The 19,974-nt window shown below is 39.3% G+C and overlaps 1 protein-coding gene across 2 annotated transcripts in view; it reads right to left on the bottom strand.

Moving 5' to 3' along the window:
* Positions 1–5,845, bottom strand: part of gtf2ird1 (GTF2I repeat domain containing 1) — a 77,950-nt gene extending 72,105 nt beyond the window's left edge. For both annotated transcript variants that reach the window (XR_005282347.1, XM_038303710.1), the window contains exon 1: positions 5,573–5,845. The gene's annotated coding sequence lies outside the window, so the exon portion shown is untranslated. The remainder of the gene's footprint in view (positions 1–5,572) is intronic.
* Between the last annotated feature and the right edge of the window lie 14,129 nt (positions 5,846–19,974).

Raw genomic sequence — 19,974 nt, 5'->3', positions numbered from 1 at the left:
AGATACTGGAGGACCACATGAGAAAGAGCAAGAACGGGGTTCTGATCCAACAACACACCCTGCTTCATCTTAAAGGAAACATCTGGATCCATTCAGAATCCAAACTTCTGAAAGTTCTTTAAATCTGAAATGATTCCATCCCGTTCAATAAATGATCAGTGTTTTTAATTCAGAGTAATTTTCATGTGAATGTGTTTTACTGGAGGCATCCATGTTTGTCAAAGAACACTACTGCCACCTACTGGTTAGTGACATTGTCACGGTGCGGTATCGGCTGTTGATCAAGTCCCAGTGCTGTATCTGGTGTTTGTCACAACGCGCTATTATCCAAGTCATCTAGAAAACATTCTTCTTCCAAATGTTGGCTACATATTACGGGTTTTTTCTCTGGCCAGAAGTTCGATGGCAAATCCTCCCTCTTCAAGTTGGCGATCCAACGACCAACCCGTCCGTCGAGGATCAGGAATCAGAAAGGTGGAATAACTCTTTTTTTTCACTTTTACCCGATGTATTCCAGCATCCAGCTGCCATGCACGTGGGCATTGTCAGTTTCACTATAGCTCTGGTGAATTTCAATGGTGAAGTCCTCTGGAAATCTTCAATAATTGTTGTTGATTGCAGATGTGTCTAGTAGTTCCCATTGATTTAGCTTGTAAAGCGGGGAGAATGGCGCTAGGCTTACCACACCGTGACGTCACTGCTGGAAGATGGCAGGAGGGAGGGGCTACTAGATTTGGACAAAAATGGCCGCTCCCAGACTGGTCGCAAAAGTTTTTACTGATTAACTCTAAATTCATTAAATCACTGTGAACGTATTAGTTTAAGGTATAAATAATGATCCATTGATTATTCCTCCGGACGCTCAGGTATGATGCAAAGGACAGATGCATTATTTATTCCTATTTGTTGTTGATTGGATGTTCACCCCGGTGGAGGCTGTGGTACCTCCGCTGCAGGGGACAGAGATGGGGAGGAAAGGAAACAAGAAAGAATCCTTGGATCAATGAAGAAAAGGAAACGGAGAAGGGAAGGACACGACTAAGGAATGAGGGAACAATGGGATAACAGATATCCAGATTTCTTTCCATATCTTTTTTTTTTTTTCTTCAACCTGAAAAATCCATCAGTAGAAGTGATTCCACACATCTGGGCTCCATGCTTTTTTATTTCTATAGCTTTGCTGCTGCTTTGCAGCTTGAAGGCTGCAGGATCAAATCCCGACCTTCCTGTATGGAATTGCATGTGCACTTTATAGGACTATAAACTAGGGATGCACGATATTGGGATTTTGGCCGATATCCGATATGCCGATATTTTAAAACTCAAGTAGCCGATAACAAAAATAAGTAGTCATTGAAAATAGCAGTTTTGTTATCCATTTCTGACACTTTGAAAAATAATATACTCAAATATATTTTCATATGCTGATATCAAATAGATTTTTAAAAACGCGGTATCGATCTATTTTACTTTCAAAATCTTGTGAAATTTCATCGTTCTGTTACAAACTCTCGTGATATTTTGCAAATTCTTGTGATATTTTGTTAGTAAAATAGATCGATACCGCGTCAATATATCAACATATAAAAATATGGCAACATTTGGTGAATTTTCGGGGGATTTCGTAGCATAACGATGACATATAGCAATATTTCATTAGTAAAAGAGATTGATATGGTGTTTTTAAATGGCAATATATCAGCATATGAAGATATTGGGATATTTTAATGGATCAATATTTTTTCCCTCATCTTTAAAAGTTTTTAAGTCTGTAAAAAAGAAGTTTTTGAGTAAGAAGAAGTAGTTTTTTTTTGTTTTTAGACTTTAGAAACTCAGAAGCTGATCAAATATCGGGTTAAATATCGGTTGGGTGGCCGATGTCCGATATTCAGTTTTAAGGCCGATACCGATAGGGGGCCGATTATATCGTGCATCCCTACTATAAACACAAACATTAAGAGAATAAATTCATTGCCAATGTTTTATTCGCTTTAGAAGGGGCCGTCTCTAATCATGCTCAGAATCCTCATAAGTCAATATGAAAACATATGACGCTTTTTGTGTGTCACAGCAGTTGTTTAAGGCTCTGGCAGCAGAAGGAAGACATGCAAGTGAAGCAGCAGAGCTCATCTGACAGAAGCAGCAGGAGTTCAGGGAAATAAATAGTGATGTAATAGGTGGCCCGCAGTAAAGCTTTATGTCTATCAACCACCCGGCATGGTTTCTGGAGGAGCTGCTGGCTGGAAAAAGAATCATGGAGAAAAATGCTTTGAAAAGAAAATATATATATCAACGGGACTTTAGAGATGCATTAGATCTGAGCCTTTTTTTTTTATCAGAGTAGAAGAAAGAAAGAAGAAAGTCTGGTAATCTGTTGCTTCACCTGCTTGTGGGCAGCCGTAGTGAAAAAGCAGAATGTAAATGAAGCATTAAGCTCAGCTTTATGACAATAGAAATCCTACACTGGAATAAAGACAGGAGGAACTTTGCAATAAACACTCCGGATACGTCTGACGTCCCCCCAGGTCAAACCATTTTATGTTGGGTGGGGGGAGTTCTAATGGACCCTTATTCAAAGAAAACATATTACATATACCTAATACAGATATATTTATAATCCGTGTATCATTCGTTCTTTCTATTTTCAATTGTCAATCAAAAAACAAAAAATAAAAAATTGACTGGTTATTTTGTTTTTTGTTTTTTATGGTTAAACCAAAAACGAAAAAAGGATTTGTTTTTCATATATCAATTCTAAGCTCAGATCAAGAATACGAAATGGAAAAACGCAGAATTTGATTTTAATATTTAATCGGTACAGTTTACGTGACCCGGAAATAGCTCTTTGCGAGGCAGTGGGGTGATGAAGTGGCTACCATGGCGACGCTAGAACGCTGTTTGTTGTTGCTAGTTAAAAGTACAGTGCACAGAAAAGTTTCAAGAAAAAAGTTATACCTGGAAAATCCTGCTGATTTTCTCCGTTGTCATGTCCTCCTCCTTAAGAGTCACACGCTTGGATCCTCGAGCGTAACTGTCCATGGCTGATAGGTCCGACTGCCTTATCTGGTGCAGCTTGATCGAACGTGGTGGGGGTAAGCATAGATATCCATAATAAAGCCTTTATTATGGATATCTATGGGGGTAAGCCAATTGTTTTTTTTAGCTAAAGCTCCACCAAACTTCCGGGTCACGTAAACTGTACCGATTAAATATTAAAATCAAACTCTGCGTTGCTGTCCGTTTTTCCATTTCGTATTCTAGATCTGAGCTTAGAATTGATATATGAAAAACAAATCCTTTTTTCGTTTTTGGTTTAACCATAAAAAACAAAAAACAAAATAACCAGTCAATTTTTTATTTTTTGTTTTTTGATTGACAATTGAAAATAGAAAGAACGAATGATACACGGATTATTTATATATCCCAGTGGGCCTCAGCAGATGGCCGCTCACACTGAGCCTGGTTCTGCTGGAGGTTTCTTCCTGTTCAAAGGGAGTTTTCCTCTCCACTGTCGCTACAAGCATGCTCAGTGGGAGGGATTGCTGAAGAGTCAATGAGTCGATGCAATCAGCTGGTTTTCCTTAGATAGAAAACTTTGAATCAATCTGACTGGATGATCTGGTGAACTGGAAAGTGTTGTGAATTTGGCGCTATATAAATAAACTGAATTGAAGTGAATTGAATATATTTATATATTTAGTTACTGTAATATTTAATATGTCTATATATATTTCTATATATATTATTCGACCACCTTTCCATTAAAAACAATGGTTGTGGATGTACGGTATCCTGTGTGCGTGATCTCTGACGTGAATAAACCGCAGAAAAACACAGAAAAACACAGAATTGTGTTTTTGTTGGTGCAATGCCATAGCTATCAAGTTCTTTATCGATTTTTCGTTTTTATCGACAACAGATGGAAAAATGGCTAGTAATCAGCTCTGGAATTAAACTTGGGCGCCATTTTTGTTCTCAAACATTCATTCAAGGGGCGTGCTTTGGTGGCGCAGTGGTTAGTGCACACCACCCATGTACGGAGGCCTGAAGGGCAGATTAGACTTCTGCAACCACATCCATCAAATGTCGCTTGGTTCTGGGCGTGAACCGGTTTTGGTGGTATGCTACTGCACCATCGGTCTGGAATTTCTAGGGACGCACAGCAGTTTCATTCCTATTAGAGAACTTTGGCGGATGGTCACGAGAACTTCGGCGGTGCTAGCTGCTAGGAGTGTTTATCTTCCAAAACAACAATGGTGTGTCTGCAAGATATCATAGTCTTGGAGATAGACCTAGAGTTGCTAGACATTAAAGAGAAACAGGTTCTGTTAATGGAGTTGGCAAAAAGACCAATTCATCTTTCATCGTAGTTGTCTATTGTTCCTCGGTTTTTAAAAATGGCGCGCCAATCACAGCTGCTTTTTGTCCGCGCAATTCCGCTTGGGGTCTGCGTGGGTTTATGACTGTCCGACGCATAGTCAGGATTTTTTTGACATGCGTGACGACGGTTGCAGAACCTCTGCGCGGGGGGCGTGGTCACGCACAGAGACAGATTTGATGGTTGCGGAGGCTATGCATCACTTGTTTTTCCTAAAGACAACAGCACCATCAGAAGGTGCTACCAGGTTTTTAGCTCAAGCACTGGATGTGCTCTCTTCATCCTCTGACATGGGAGCTGGCTCGGAGCTCGTCTGCCTGGCTGTGTGTTTCCTGGACGGGGCCGCCTGTGGAGCTGGTTGACAGTTGCCTTTTGTATCTATGCTTCTTTTTCTATGTCTGCTTCTGTCTCCTTGAACCCCAGTGGGCCTCAGCAGATGGCCGCTCACACTGAGCCTGGTTCTGCTGGAGGTTTCTTCCTGTTCAAAGGGAGTTTTTCCTCTCCACTGTCGCTACAAGCATGCTTAGTGTGAGGGATTGCTGAAGAGTCAATGAGTCGATGCAATCAGCTGGTTTTCCTTAGATGGAAAACTTTGAATCAATCTGACTGGATGATCTGGTGACCAGTACAGACCCTTGAGATGACATGCAAATATATTATTTATGGGAAGATGTTAGATTTTAATCTTAGAGCTGTAAACTCAGTAAAGTTTTCCCAGCACCAGTGAGTGATGGCAGCTTTCTATAACAGATTAAAACAGTTAAACTCTTCTAACTTTAACCTTTCCTCTCGCTCAGCCCTCTGCAGCCAGCTGGCTTTGTTGTTAGCTGGTAACCTTCGTGTCAGAGTTAGCATTAGATCATGACAGGCTAATAAACCTTTAATAAACCCGCTATAGAACTTTAATGGCGCCGTTCAAATAAAATCCTCTGCTGTTAGAGTTTGAACTCTGTCGCAGTTATTCCTGTCGGCCTTTATCAGCCGTTTAAGGGTCAAATTAACGAAGCTAAGCTAACTAAGCAGCTAGCTTCCAGAGGTTAGCCTGCATGCTAGCGCGAGCCTTTCATCTCCTCCCCCAGAAATGAGTTTATAATCCGCACATTTCCACCGCTTTATCTAAACACAAAACAACCTACACTAAAAAAACTACACCGATATACCGGGATTAATTATGAAAGAGTGTTAAAATCTCACCTTAATTAGCGATTAAATAGCCTTGTTGCTGCTGTCAATCCCGGTTTATTCCCCGTTTTAATCCATCAGAAACAGCCGCAATTCCCATCCAGCAATGTCCGCTAAAACAGCGTAATCCGCATCCCTCCGCTAACAGGCCGGTGACTCCTGCAAACCGAGATGTTTTTATTCTGTTTTATTTTCTGGGTTTGTAGTTTATGCCCTTTCAGAGAGCAGGGTGTCCCTTTCCCCTTTTTCTTTGTTCTGTAATCCAGTAAAATTGAAACTCATTCGTCTCCTGCTAATCCCAGCCCAGCTCAACAGCAGCATCCATTGGCTGGGATTTACATACAGGATTAACGGGGCAGCCTCCCTGGACAAAAGGAAGGGGAAAAAAGGGAAATATTTACGGTCAATTTATGAAAGTGTTTATTTTAATGCAAGTGTTTAAATAATCCAATTAATTAACGCTTTCTGCTTTAACCCTTTATAGGGATCCCAGGGAAATCCTCCATATTTCCAGCTAATAGTGTTATTCTAATCCAGGACCAGACCTTATTACCTTTGTAAGATTAAAAAATATGGATATTTTGATGACAAAGATTAATATCAATGTAATAACACTGCAGAAACAATCTAGAAATAAGTAAACATTTCTTAAATTAAGTGTATTCACCCTTAATTTGAGCAGGTAAATTAGATAGTTTGCCAATGGAATGAGTATTTTTACTCTTAAAATAGGATAATTATATAATATGCACTTGAAATAATAATAATAATAATAATTCATTTAATTTATACTGCACTTTTCACCAAAAAGGCCTCAAAGTGCTACAAAAAAAGCATTTAAAAAAGCATTAAAAAAGAAATACATAAAAATAGAGAAAAAAAATAATAATAAAATAATAAAAGCTGTTTAAAAGAGAAAAAAGAAATATCTAAGGGGGACCAAACGTTTTGCTAAAAAGAAATGTTTTAAGGCCTTTTTTAAAACACTCAGTGGACTGAGGTGCCGTCAAGGTGACAGATGAAGACAATGCAGTTGTGTTTTTCCTATTTTAAGTGTAAATTGTCTTGTTCTATTGGCAAAATGTCTCTTTTATCTCCTCAATTCAAGAACAAATGCACCTATTTTAAGAAAAAATGACTTATCTATATTCAGATTTTTTGCAGTGAAGAAACATTAACTTGCCTGAATATTTTAAGAAAAATAACAAAAATGCTTCTAGAAGAAATTAATTGAGTGAAAGAAACACATTTTATTTGGTTCAATTAATCCTTGGATCAGGGGTCACTAATTAAAAATCAAAGGGGGCCTGAATAAAAAAAATCATCAACCAGTAAAGGAGACATTTTTCATTATAATCTGTTACTTTAAACAGAATTTAACACTGAAATAAAATGAGGTGTTTATGCATCCATGTTATACATTTAGTTTTTTAATTAAAATATATATATAAAAAATAGAACGTTTTTCCATTTCAATCTGAAAAACTCACAGAGAGAGAAAGATGCAATTAGAAGAGTTTTATTGATACAATAGTTTGAACGTTGGCGCTCAGGCCTCGGCAGGAAACATAAAGGCTGATTTATACTTTAATGCAGATAAACTGATGTATGAGAATAAGGATATTCCCCCCGGGCCTGAAACTGGTGGTGGAGTTTAGATAGATGAAGTTTGGTTAATCCATAGAGGCTGGTATACAGGGTGATGCTTGAGTTAGATGTCACTGAATGAACAAAGTTTGCATAAACTGTCCATGAACTGTCCATGAAGAGCAAGCATGAAGCGACTGTGGAGAGAAAAAACTCCCCTTTGGGAAGAAATCTCTGGCAGAACCAGGCTCAACATGGCCGGACCGTTTAAAGGAATAGTACACCCAAAACATGATTAGCCTTCATTTTCTACTCACCCCCATGCTGAACAACACTCTGGAGTACTTTTTTGATATCTCAAATGCATCTGGAGATCTGGGAGGCTTCTTGCTGTCTGCTGACATTCAAATAATGGAGGTCTATGGCGCCCGAGGCAGAAAGGTCCATAAAAGTCCACAAAAAACGTGTCAATATTCCTCCATACTGCTCGTCCAATGTATTCCAAGTGTCCTGAGTGGGTAGCGTCCATAATTTACTCGAAACGAAGTCATTTAGAATGTTTTTAGAGCATAAACAGTAGTGTATAGGATTTCCTGAAAGCGCGTTCACGAGTCTACGGAAACCGCGGCAGACCAAACCAGATGAAAGTGCGCATTCAGCTCGGCAAACAACTCATGCTCTTCCTCAACACTGAAGTCCTCAGACATTTTTCTTTCGTTGTTTCTTTCTTTGCACAGGTAAACAGCACATTTCTTCTTCTACGCTTGCATTATTGGCAGAGCAGACGCTGAATGCGCACTTTCATCTGGTTTGGTCTGCCGGCTTCCGTAGCGTCGTGAACGCGCATGTGCGCGCTTTCAGGAAGTCCTATACACTACTGTTTATGCTCTAAAAACATTCTAAATGACTTCGTTTCGAGTAAATTATGGACGCTACCCACTCAGGACACTTGGAATACATTGGACGAGCAGTATGGAGGAATATTGACACGTTTTTTGTGGACTTTTATGGACCTTTCTGCCTCGGGCGCCATAGACCTCCATTATTTGAATGTCAGCAGACAGCAAGAAGCCTCCCAGATCTCCAGATGCATTTGAGATATCAAAAAAGTACTCCAGAGTGTTGTTCAGCATGGGGGTGAGTAGAAAATGAAGGCTAATCATGTTTTGGGTGTACTATTCCTTTAAAGTGACGGGGAACTCCATGAAAGTCTGGAGGGAGTACACACTGGAGGTGAGGTTGAAGGAGCATCGAGGAGGAGTCGGATGAGCTCACTACGATGGTGGAGAAGGAGATGGAGGTGGGTTGTCTGAATCAAACTCCGACATAGCGACAGATCTTGCGCTTGTTGAAGAGCAGGCCGAGAGATGATTTGGAGTGGCTTTTAAGGAGAGTGCTGGAAGATGATTGGGCATCGAGGAAATGTAGCTTGAAGCGGATTGGCTGCATCGGAGGCGGATCAGCCTCAGATTGAATGGAAGTAATCAGAGTTTCTTCAGTTGAATTTCCGCCTTAGCTTAATTTTAAAAATCTAAAGTGTTTTTTAAGTAGAGAACAGTTTGGTATAAAGACAATTTCCTGATTCCCATATTTTATCAAACACCTGATCTGATGGAGTTTGACAGGCCTGTCCAGCCTGGGGCAAAGATTATTTTCATTTCTGCTCCCAAAATTAAATAATACATTTTTTTTAAATTTGTTTTTCTAAGATATATCAATCCTTGCCAAACAGGCTTTATATGTGCTATTAGTAGCAATTAAGTCATGTTTATTTATATAGCACCTTTCACAGACATAGAGGTCACAAAGTGCTTCACAACATTAAAATACAAATATAATATATATTTTACAGTCACAAAAGATACTTTCTTAAACAAATAGGTTTTCAGTTTACTCTTAAAAACATTATCAGAATCAAGAAAATGGTCTTTACAATGGTCTTTAAAAGCTTTGATTTATATTCTAATCCAACTAGAGGCATTTTCTTTCTGCTTTAAAATAATATTTTAAATTTTTAAATAATTGAAACATATTTCTGCTATATTAAAAAAGCAGATATTTAGATTTTATTATTGTTTTATTTCTTGGATCCTTAATTACCTGGATTTCTATTGTTAAGGTAATAAAATAATAATTTATGCTTATATGTTAATTACTGGCTGTTCAGTGATGCAGTTTATTAGCACCTGAATTCAATTCTATTCAGTTTATTTCTATAGCTCCAATTCCCATCATGTCATCTCAGGTCACTTTCCAGTTCACCAGATCATCCAGTCAGATTGATTCAAAGTTTTCTATCTAAGGAAAACCAGCTGATTGCATCGACTCATTGACTCTTCAGCAATCCCTCGCACTAAGCATGCTTGTAGCGACAGTGGAGAGGAAAAACTCCCTTTGAACAGGAAGAAACCTCCAGCAGAACCAGGCAGTGCCCCCTCAGTGGGAAGCACCAGAGGCGTAGCCAGAAGATTTTTTTAAGGGTGGCCAGGCAATGACCAGTGTATACTGAGGGCTGGCCAAAACTTGCTAATAAATAGACAAATATCTATAAACAATCATCTAGATAAAAGCTATATTGCATAAAATTCTTTCAGGTTTGAGTTCCGGAGCGGACATCTTTTCCATCATCATCACTTACCTACTTTTATCAATATCATTCTACATTAAATTGATATTTACAAGTACTAATATCTACATAAATTGATAATTTAGTAGGTTTTTGTTAAAATAGTTATTTACAGTATCTGTGATTTCACTGAAGACTCTAAGGTGACTTGCAGAGACGCATCATTTTCTCTTTACGGCATATAACACTGTAACTCTAGTTCTGAGAGAGCATGAATTCTGTACTAATCACCTCTAATGTTGGATATTGATGTAGATAATTAGCCACAGTGTTTTTGTTTTCAAGTAATTGTTAATATATATAAAATTAAAATGTTTTAAATATTATACTTGAGAGAAAGATGGTAGGGGTGGCCACAGGGGTGGCCAATGATTAGCTGCCCCCCATCATGCTCCGCCCCTGGGTAGCACTGCTGCCTTGCAGCCCAGAAGGTTCTGGGTTTGTTCCCGACCTGGGCTTTTTCTACATGGAGTTTGCATGTTCTCCCTGAGCATGCATGGGTTCTCTCTGGGTACTCCGGCTTCCTCCCACAGTCCTAAAACACGACTGTTAGGTTGATTGGCTTCTCTAAATCCTCCTTAGGTAAGAGTGTGAATGGTTGTTTGTCTCTGTGTTGCCCTGAGATGGACTGGAGACCTGTCCAGGTGAACCCCGCCTCTCACCCATAGACAGCTGGAGATAGACACCAGCACCCCTCGCCACCCCAGCAGGGGTAAGAGTGACGATAAATGGACGGATGGATATTTATGGCTCCTAGTGAGAAATATAGAATGCCCATTTACAAAGCATGAACCCCCACAGCATTTTATTCAAGGGGGGTTTTATTTCACACTTTCCCTTTTTATAAAATACATAAAAATGTTCAGCAGCATAACTTTTGATATTTTTTTGCTCATTTTTAGCAGTAGATATATTAGTCACTTTCTAGGGAAAGCCTGTAGTACTTTAATTTTATTAATTAATGACTGCAACCATATCCGTGTGCCAACAGATGTGTCACATTCTGGATAGAAATGTAAATTCTAAATTCAGAAAACACATATTTTCCTAAAAAAGAAGAGAAAATCCCTGTTTTGGAGATTTTCAGGACAGAGATGGTGGATCTGGAGTCAACAAGTCATCTTTAATTCATGTATTTGATTTGGCCAGCCACTGAAGCAGGTTAATCCATTCTGGTTTCACCTGCAGGTTGGACTCACCTGGTTCAGTGGATGAGCAGATCAAATACATGACAGAGAGATTACTTGTTGACTCCAGATCCACCATCTCTGCTTTCTTCCCTCAGCGTCTCCATATCGTTCATTCTAAATATTTGGTCAAGATTTTGCTGCTAATTTTGCACCAGCCCCCCTTACCACCCCAGCAGGGATAAAGGCTGACGATAAATGGATGGATGGAAAATAAAAACCTGCCTAGTTTTCCTTCATCCTGCGGATCAGCCTTCAGTCTCTGTTATGGAAAAGCAAATGGTGTCAACTAATCTCTGGACAGACTTTTTAAATGTGGGACCTGGAGTCTCCACTTCTGGTTTTCAGGATGAAATTGTTTTGGTTTTTGCTAATGATCAATTATTCTTTTGCTTGTTTCTAATTAACCCCACTATAAATAAGAGCTTACATAGATTATGCCAAGGCCAACAAAAAATGTTTTAAATTGGCAGCCAGGAGGCTGCAAACATAAAACTAACATCCACTGTCTGGATGACTCAACAGCAAGGATAATGATGGTTTAATATTATTAATAACTCCTAATTTGGATAAATAATCCACAGTGAGAGTTTAGTCTGAAACTGTCTGCATTAGGCTGAGCTTAATAATAAATGAATGTGTTTTCTATGAACATTGTGTCAGTAGTTTGAGATCAGCTAAAACCTGACTGAGCTGTGTTGGTAATAACCCAGAGCTTCATAAACAAGAACACAGAGCTGCCAGGAGGGTCAAATAAAACACAACAAACACTCGGAAACATTGTTAATATTTAATGACTCAATCTCCAAAAAACGTTGCAGCAATAATCCAAAGGGTTATTGGCTGAGAAGGCCATGTACAATAACATCCAGTGGAAACTTTACATTTATATCCCCGCCTGCCTTAAATGGTGATTCCAGCCCCCAGAAAACTGCTTCAGAGACACGGATGAATATCTGGAAGACTTTACAGCGTCAGAGCAAAACAAGAGGCTTGTGTCGTTAATCAGAGAGTGAATGGGTTTCAGCCACTGATCTCTATTTATTCACTGGATTGCTGATTGCCAGAAAAAAGTGAAGCCACCATCCGCCATGTTGGTACTCCCCGGTCCCATGGAGACGTGCAGTAAAATGCCTCCCTGTGCAGCATCTGGCTGCAGGAAGACGTTCCTCAGGTCATTTCCCAGTCAGTGGATGAACTAAGCAATAAATCCATCTATAGCCGATGGATCCTATAGTTTAGTCGGCAGAATAACTTTAGTCTGGCTATCTCAGACTGACTGGAAGACATTGACTGAGTTAGACGCTGACATTGGGTCTAACGTTAGAAAACAGAAAGTAGAGGAAATAGAAAGTAATTCACTGGAAAATGTTAATGTAGGAATTCTTTATTAATTGGATGATGCTGTAGTTTTTGTAGCGTTTGTTGTATTTCTCATTTGAAAAAGTCATGAGCTGAAATATATTACAGGTTATATTAAGGGGAAAAAGAAGCAACTCAAACAAATGTTTGAAACCGTACATATACATATATATATAAACTATATTTAATTTATATATATATATATATATATATATATATATATAAATTATATTTAAACTAAATATATATATTTAATATATATTATTATACATATATATATATATAAATAAACTATATTTAATTTATATATATATATAAATTATAGTTAAACTAAATATATATATATAATATATATTATACATATATATATATATCCATGTACAGGTGCTGGTCATAAAATTAGAATATCATGAAAAAGTAGATTGATTTCAGTAATTCCATTTAAAAAGTGAAACTTGTATATTATATTCATACATTACATACAAACTCATATATTTCAGATGTTTATTTTGTTTAATTTTGATGATTACAAATGACAACAAATGAAAATCTCAAATTCATCATATCAGAAAATTAGAATATTGTGAAAAGGTTCAAAATTGATGGCCCCTGGTGCCACACTCTAATCAGCTAATTAACTCAAACCACCTGCAAAAGCCTTTAAATGGTCTTTCAGTCTAGTTCTATAGGCTACACAATCATGGGGAAGACTGCTGACTTGACAGTTGTCCAAAAGACGACCATCGACACCTTGCACAAGGAGGGCAAGACACAAAAGGTCATCGCTAAAGAGGCTGGCTGTTCACAGAGCTCAGTGTCCAAGCACATTAATAGAGAGGCGAAGGGAAGGAAAAGATGTGGTCGAAAAAAGTGTACAAGCAAGAGAGATAACCGCACCCTGGAGAGGATTGTGAAACAAAACCCCTTCAAAAATGTGGGGGAGATTCACAAAGAGTGGACTGCAGCTGGAGTGAGTGCTTCAAGAACCACCACACACAGACGTATGAAAGACATGGGTTTCTGCTGTCGCATTCCTTGTGTCAAGCCACTCTTGAACCACAGACAGCGTCAGAAGCGTCTTGCCTGGGCTAAAGAGAAACAGGACTGGACTGCTGGTGAGTGGTCCAAAGTCATGTTCTCTGATGAAAGTAAATTTTGCATTTCCTTTGGAAATCAAGGTCCCAGAGTCTGGAGGAAAAGAAGAGAGGCACTTCATCCACGTTGCTTGAAGTCCAGTGTAAAGTTTCCACAGTCAGTGATGGTTTGGGGTGCCATGTCATCTGCTGGTGTTGGTCCATTGTGTTTTCTGAGGTCCAGGGTCAACGCAGCCACATACCAGGAAGTTTTAGAGCACTTCATGCTTCCTGCAGCTGACCAACTTTTTGGAGATGCAGATTTCATTTTCCAACAGGACTTGGCACCTGCACACAGTGCCAAAGCTACCAGTACCTGGTTGAAGGACCATGGTATCCCTGTTCTTAATTGGCCAGCAAACTCTCCTGACCTTAACCCCATAGAAAATCTATGGGGTATTGTGAAGAAGAAGATGCAATACACCAGACCCAACAATTCAGAAGAGCTAAAAGCCACTATTAGAGCAACCTGGGCTATCATAACACCTGAGCAGTGCCACAGACTGATCGACTCCATGCCACGCCGCATTGCTGCAGTAATACAGGCCAAAGGAGGCCCAACTAAATACTGAGTGCTGTACATGCTCATACTTTTCATGTTCATACTTTTCAGTTGTTCAACATTTCTATAAATCCTTTGTTTTTATTGGTCTTCAGTAATATTCTAATTTTCTGATATGATGAATTTGAGATTTTCATTTGTTGTCATTTGTAATCATCAAAATTAAACAAAATAAACATCTGAAATATATGAGTTTGTATGTAATGTATGAATATAATATACAAGTTTCACTTTTTAAATGGAATTACTGAAATCAATCTACTTTTTCACGATATTCTAATTTTATGACCAGCACCTGTATATTACATAACCATATACATGAACATAATCAATTTAGCATTTTGGCTCATCTGTATTATTTTGCTCCATTAACACATAAATTTTATTGTGATTTATTTGTATAATATGTTATATTACATTATTTATAGACTTGATTGACTTTATGACTATGTAATGTGATGGGCCTATTTTTTTAATTCTAAGTTAAAGTTAATCTACCAATGCAAATAAACAGCCAGTCTGTGACAAAGAGATGAATTTATCTTTATTTTAAAGTCTGAAGTCGCCCTGAAAATGAGAACATCATCATTGTTCGATGCTGTATTGTTGTTTACATTGCGACCAATTTAACCAGGGAGTACCAATATGGCGGCCGCTGGCTTGTCACCTGTACTACCAACGGGCGATCAGCAATCCAGTGAATAAATAAAGATCAGTGGTTTAAACTTCCCACACCTGTTTGACGGTTTGGGTTTCAGGTGGTGTGACGTTCCTTCAGCAATTAAAAAAAGGGGGGGGGGGTCAGTGAAGCCCTGCAGGTGTGTTTCTAATGCAGAGGAAAACAGGCTCATAGAGGCCGTCATTTCATACCAGGCATCAGGTAAGACTGGCCCCTGGATGGGCTCCGCTGTCTGCACTGATAACGGAGCATTGTGAAGCACAGCGGCTGATAGTTGTTTATGAAGAAGATTATCAGCCAGTTTCCTGTTAAAATGGATTCCATATGAAGGGAATAGACTCAAACCCACCTGATGAGATCATAACAAAGGATGATGCAGCTCAGTTATTTGTTACCAGTGTGGTTTTTTTCTTTTCTTTTGGTTTTAATCAGTGTTGCAGATGTACAGACATGTAAAAAAAAAGCATTCACTCCATTACAGATTTCTTCAGCTTTAGCTTTTGTCACACAATGTTTTAGATAGTCAAACGGACATTATTAAAAGATGAAAATAACCGCCTCAGCCATATCTAGACCCACAGCTAGTTCATGATTCTCTGGCGTCGTGGCGTGGAAAAACATCGCAGACCACGCTTCAATATTGGGCATAAATCAAAAATACCTGCGACACACTGCTGCAGGAGGATAACCAGACCTCAACTCCACACTTTCACTGAATTACAGGGTCTGACCAGGAGATGGCGCTTCTCTTTAGATCTTAATTTTTTACAATATATAGAAGAAGAATATTTTAGATATTTAAAAAGGAATGGTAGGGGACCAGCCAAGGGCCCATCAGGGATAGTGGGGATATTTTAAATGGCTACTACTGTAACCAATAGCAACCCAGATGATGGAGCTCCTCATCTTATCTCTAAGTTTGAACTAAATAATCTAATATCCAGAATCAATTGGCCAACTTATTCCCAGAGCTCTGCAGAACTTGATCACAAGCAGCAGGTCTAATTCAGCCATTTTCTTTAGCAGTTTTGTCGCTGGGATGCAAACAGAAGCAATTCCTCGTAACTGGAGATCCAGGTTGAAATGTGGATGGACTGCCCAATTAAGAGCTTCACATTCTGGTTCAGAACTTTCATCAATACTTCAGATGAAGCTCCAAACCGCCGCCACCAATTTACTGCTCTAACCTTTTATCCCTCATGTGTATGGAAGCAAATCGTTACCATATTGAAAATGAAAAAGCATTTCCAGAAATGCTTTTTCATTTTAAGAATGTGGCTGCATTGTTTGACTCATAAATGAAATTAGTAATCAACCATCCTATTTGCATTTTAATTTTCTTCTTCAAGATTGCTCATCCTTTTACTTAATTAAAATGAAAAAGACATTTGAGATTTATTTTTCAAAATGTACCCCAGCAAATACAGACCAAAATTCCATTTGAAATGTAAAATTTGAAAATAAAAAAGCATTTCCAGAAATGCTTCTTCATTTTAAATATAGGGATGCACGATATAATCGGCCTTAAAACCGAATATCGGACATCGCCCACCGATATTTAACCCGATATTTGATCAGCTTCTGAGTTTCTAAAGTCTAAAAAAATAAATAAATACTACTTCTTCTTCTTCCTCAAAAACTTCTTTTTTACAGACTTAAAAACTTCTAAAGACGAGGGAAAAAATATTGATCCATTAAAATATCCCAATATCTTCCTATGCTGATATATTGCCATTTAAAAACACCATATCAATCTCTTTTACTAATGAAATATTGCTATATGTCATCGTTATGCTACGAAATCCCCCGAAAATTCACCAAATGTTGCCATATTTTTATATGTTGATATATTGACGCGGTATCGATCTATTTTACTAACAAAATCTCACAAGAATTTGCAAAATATCACAAGTTTGTAACAGAACGATGAAATTTCACCAGATTTTGAAAGTAAAATAGATCGATACCGCGTTTTTAAAAATTGATTTGATATCAACATATGAAAATATATTTGAGTATATTATTTTTCAAAGTGTCAGAAATGGATAACAAAACTGCTATTTTCAATGACTACTTATTTTTGTCCAGCTTTAACATCGGTATCGATATCGGTTATCGGCTACATGAGTTTTAAAATATCGGCATATCGGATATCGGCCAAAATCCCAATATCGTGCATCCCTATTTAAAAATGGTAACGATTTATTTCCATACCTTCAGGTGGCCTGGACTATTCAACTCCACTGAGTCATACGCCTTCGTCTCTCCACCAGGAACAGCGGTCTGCCTTTTCTCAGGTTGGATGTCACATCTGTGTCTAGCAGAGAAGTGGAGCTGAATAGTCCAGGCCACCTGACCTCCAGGAAGGTAGCTTGGATTATTGAAGATATTGAAGATGTTGAAATAATCACATCATCTGCATAAAACCCTCCCTGATACAAATGGGTGAGATGAGGTTTCCTGTGGAGGTTGGCTGGACTCAGCCTTAAAAGGTAGGAGGAGCAGAAACTTGTTATCTGGAGGGAGCAGAGCGGCTGTTGAGGTTTGAGCATCTGATCCCGTAGGATGCTCCTTGGTTTCCTCTCTTTAGACGTTTTCTGGCACATCCTACTGTCACACCTTGCCAATTTATCCAGCGTCTGCCTGACGTCCCAGAATCTCCTACAATGCTGGCATACCCTGAACTTACTATGGATTTATTTCAATTCTGGGCGTATATAAAGAGTATTCAAAACGAGTCCAGAACTTCTGTCCAACAACAGCTTAACTTCTGCATAACGCTCGGCAGCGTACTTAAGAAGCATCAGTTAAAGCTGCTCCCCTCAGGTGCCCCCAGAGGCATAAAAAGATGTCTTTGATCGCGGTATTAACCTAGCTGCTGTTTACCAGCCGCCCTCAAAAACAGAATAAATAAAAAGAAAAAGAAAGAGGATTTGCAGTGGCAGCAGATTGAGCGTCATGTCTGCTAGGAAGTGTGTTGGTGGTGGGCGTGAACGCAGGGAGGATCCATCACTCACCTTCTGGCTCACCCTATGATGGGGATGAAGTCTGGAGGAGAACTGCACTGCAAAAAATTTAAATCTTAAAAAGTAATTTTTTTCTTAAAATAAGTGCATTTTGTCTTGAATTGAGGAGGTAAGTGAGACACTTTGCCAATGGAACAAGTCAATTTACATTTAAAATAAGAAAAAACAGTTGCATTGAGTTATTTTAAGAGCATATTATCTAATTATCTTATTCTAAGAGTAAAAATACTAATTTCATTGGCAGATCATCCTGTTTAACTACTGATATTAAAGGTAAATACACTTAATTTAAGAAATGTTTTACTTATTTCTAGATCGTTTTTGCAGTGTGACGGTTTCCTCCTGTGAACCCCCTTTATACCAAAACGCTGCCAATACGCCATTATACAGTAGCTGGAAGTTAGAAACACGTTCAGCGCTCGTCTGGAACACGGCAGATACGCTGATATGTTGGAGAGAAGTTCTGGATAAGTTACTCAGAGGTTTAGGATCAGCTAAGACGCCACGACTGATGAGGAACTGACACTGAACGATAACTGACCTGGAACTGACTGCCCACGGACGGCAGACAATGGCTGGAAATGCTCTAAATTTCTCGACGTAGTCGCCGTATGTCGACATGTGCCAGCTTGTTTCAGCGTACTCATAACTTATCCAACATTTTTGACAGATTATTTGTAAGTCAGGCATACGCTGGTCTAAATCGTCAAGGCGTGACGGGGGCGTTAGAGGGACATCAGGAAATGCCTTGGATCCCTCGTGACTTGGATGGTGTCACTGGTGAAAGGAAGCCTTGGATAAACCAATGGATGCAAAGGTTAATGTAAATCCTGGAGGTTTTCAAAGCACATCCTTTGCCACTGAACCAGGAGAGTCCAATCAGAACAGAGTAGCTAACTGTGCAGGTTGGACTCACCTGGTTCAGTAGAATATAATAATAATAATAATACAAGGCATGGGGATGGTTTGGTGACTCAACATTGCCCATCTGTGGCCCAAACACCACGTCACTATCAACTCAAGAACCACTCAGTCCAAAGTAAATGGGCTGTCTGCACAACTCCACTTTCCCGAACTTAAAGCAGCTCTTTTTTTCCCCCCGTCTTCCATGGTCATGCACACCTGGATTAATCAGTTCATCCAGTGGAAAAAGGCAGGAAACCAAAGAGCTGCCTTAAGTTCAGGAAGTCGTCGTCATGATCTGCCCTGATAGCTGGCCTTTATTTTTTCTCTGCCTGGTCTCCAGTTATCACTGATCTCATCCACCTGCGTTTGTTCCTTTTTATTGGGCTCAGTTCCAGCTATCAGGGCCAGATCATTGTTTGCTGTTTCAATGTTCCCTGTTTGATGTCTGGTTCTGTTTTCATAAGTTGTAGTTAGTCCAAGGTTCTTGTCGCTGTTCCAGTGAGGAGATTATTCCCGAGCCTTTGTCCTCAGGCGGGTTTATTCCCTAACCAGTGGTGAGACAGTTTCAGCGTTTCCTAGTGATCCTGATTCCGTTCCCTCTCATCCACTCTCCTGTCTGATCTGTTTGCCTGAACCATGTTTGGACTTCTGCTAGATTCTGCCTGTCTGTGCGCTGGTTGCTCAACGCACGGGACTCTGAACCTGCCTTCATGCTCTGAGGATTCCTGGAAGCATGGATCGCTCCGTTTCCTGTTTGGGTCGGAACCTCTGATGGAGCGGAGGTCTCCTGAATCCGGTTTTTCCCTGACCTAGATCGACTTCCTGCCCGCTCTCTGGAGCTGCAGCATGGTGGACGCTCTGGATGGCTCAGGGCCACATCTGGTTGGCGGTGCATCGGCTAATCCTGCCTATTGTTGAGAGGATGAACTGAACCGTTAAACCAGGTAAGTGACTCACTCTGATAATCATCTCCAGTCATTTGATCGTGGTCACATGTGTTTCACCTTGAACAGTGGGTCCATCTGTCCCATTTTATGACAGCAGTTGAGTTTCGCATAAAGTCCATTAAAAATGGAACCCATATAAAAGTATGGTTGGTTCTCCTGCACTACCTGGCCTTACTTTTTATCCCTACCAGGCCTGTTTTCCATCTCCATCGCTAATTTAAAGCCAGATTAGGTCCAGACTGGATCGTTCCACTCTGGTGCTGAACTGGTTTTTTGCCAGTTGGTTTATAAACAAATCCATCATTTCCATTGTCCTGTAGATTTATAATAATGCACTGAAAGGATGAAAAAGGCATTTACTACAATATTACTGTCCTCCTTTTATATTAAGACACACGG

This window comes from Cyprinodon tularosa, unplaced genomic scaffold, assembly GCF_016077235.1.
Source record: "Cyprinodon tularosa strain WSP-4 unplaced genomic scaffold, ASM1607723v1 ctg518, whole genome shotgun sequence".
Taxonomy (NCBI): domain Eukaryota; kingdom Metazoa; phylum Chordata; class Actinopteri; order Cyprinodontiformes; family Cyprinodontidae; genus Cyprinodon; species Cyprinodon tularosa.
This window is presented reverse-complemented; position numbering and strand designations above follow the sequence as displayed.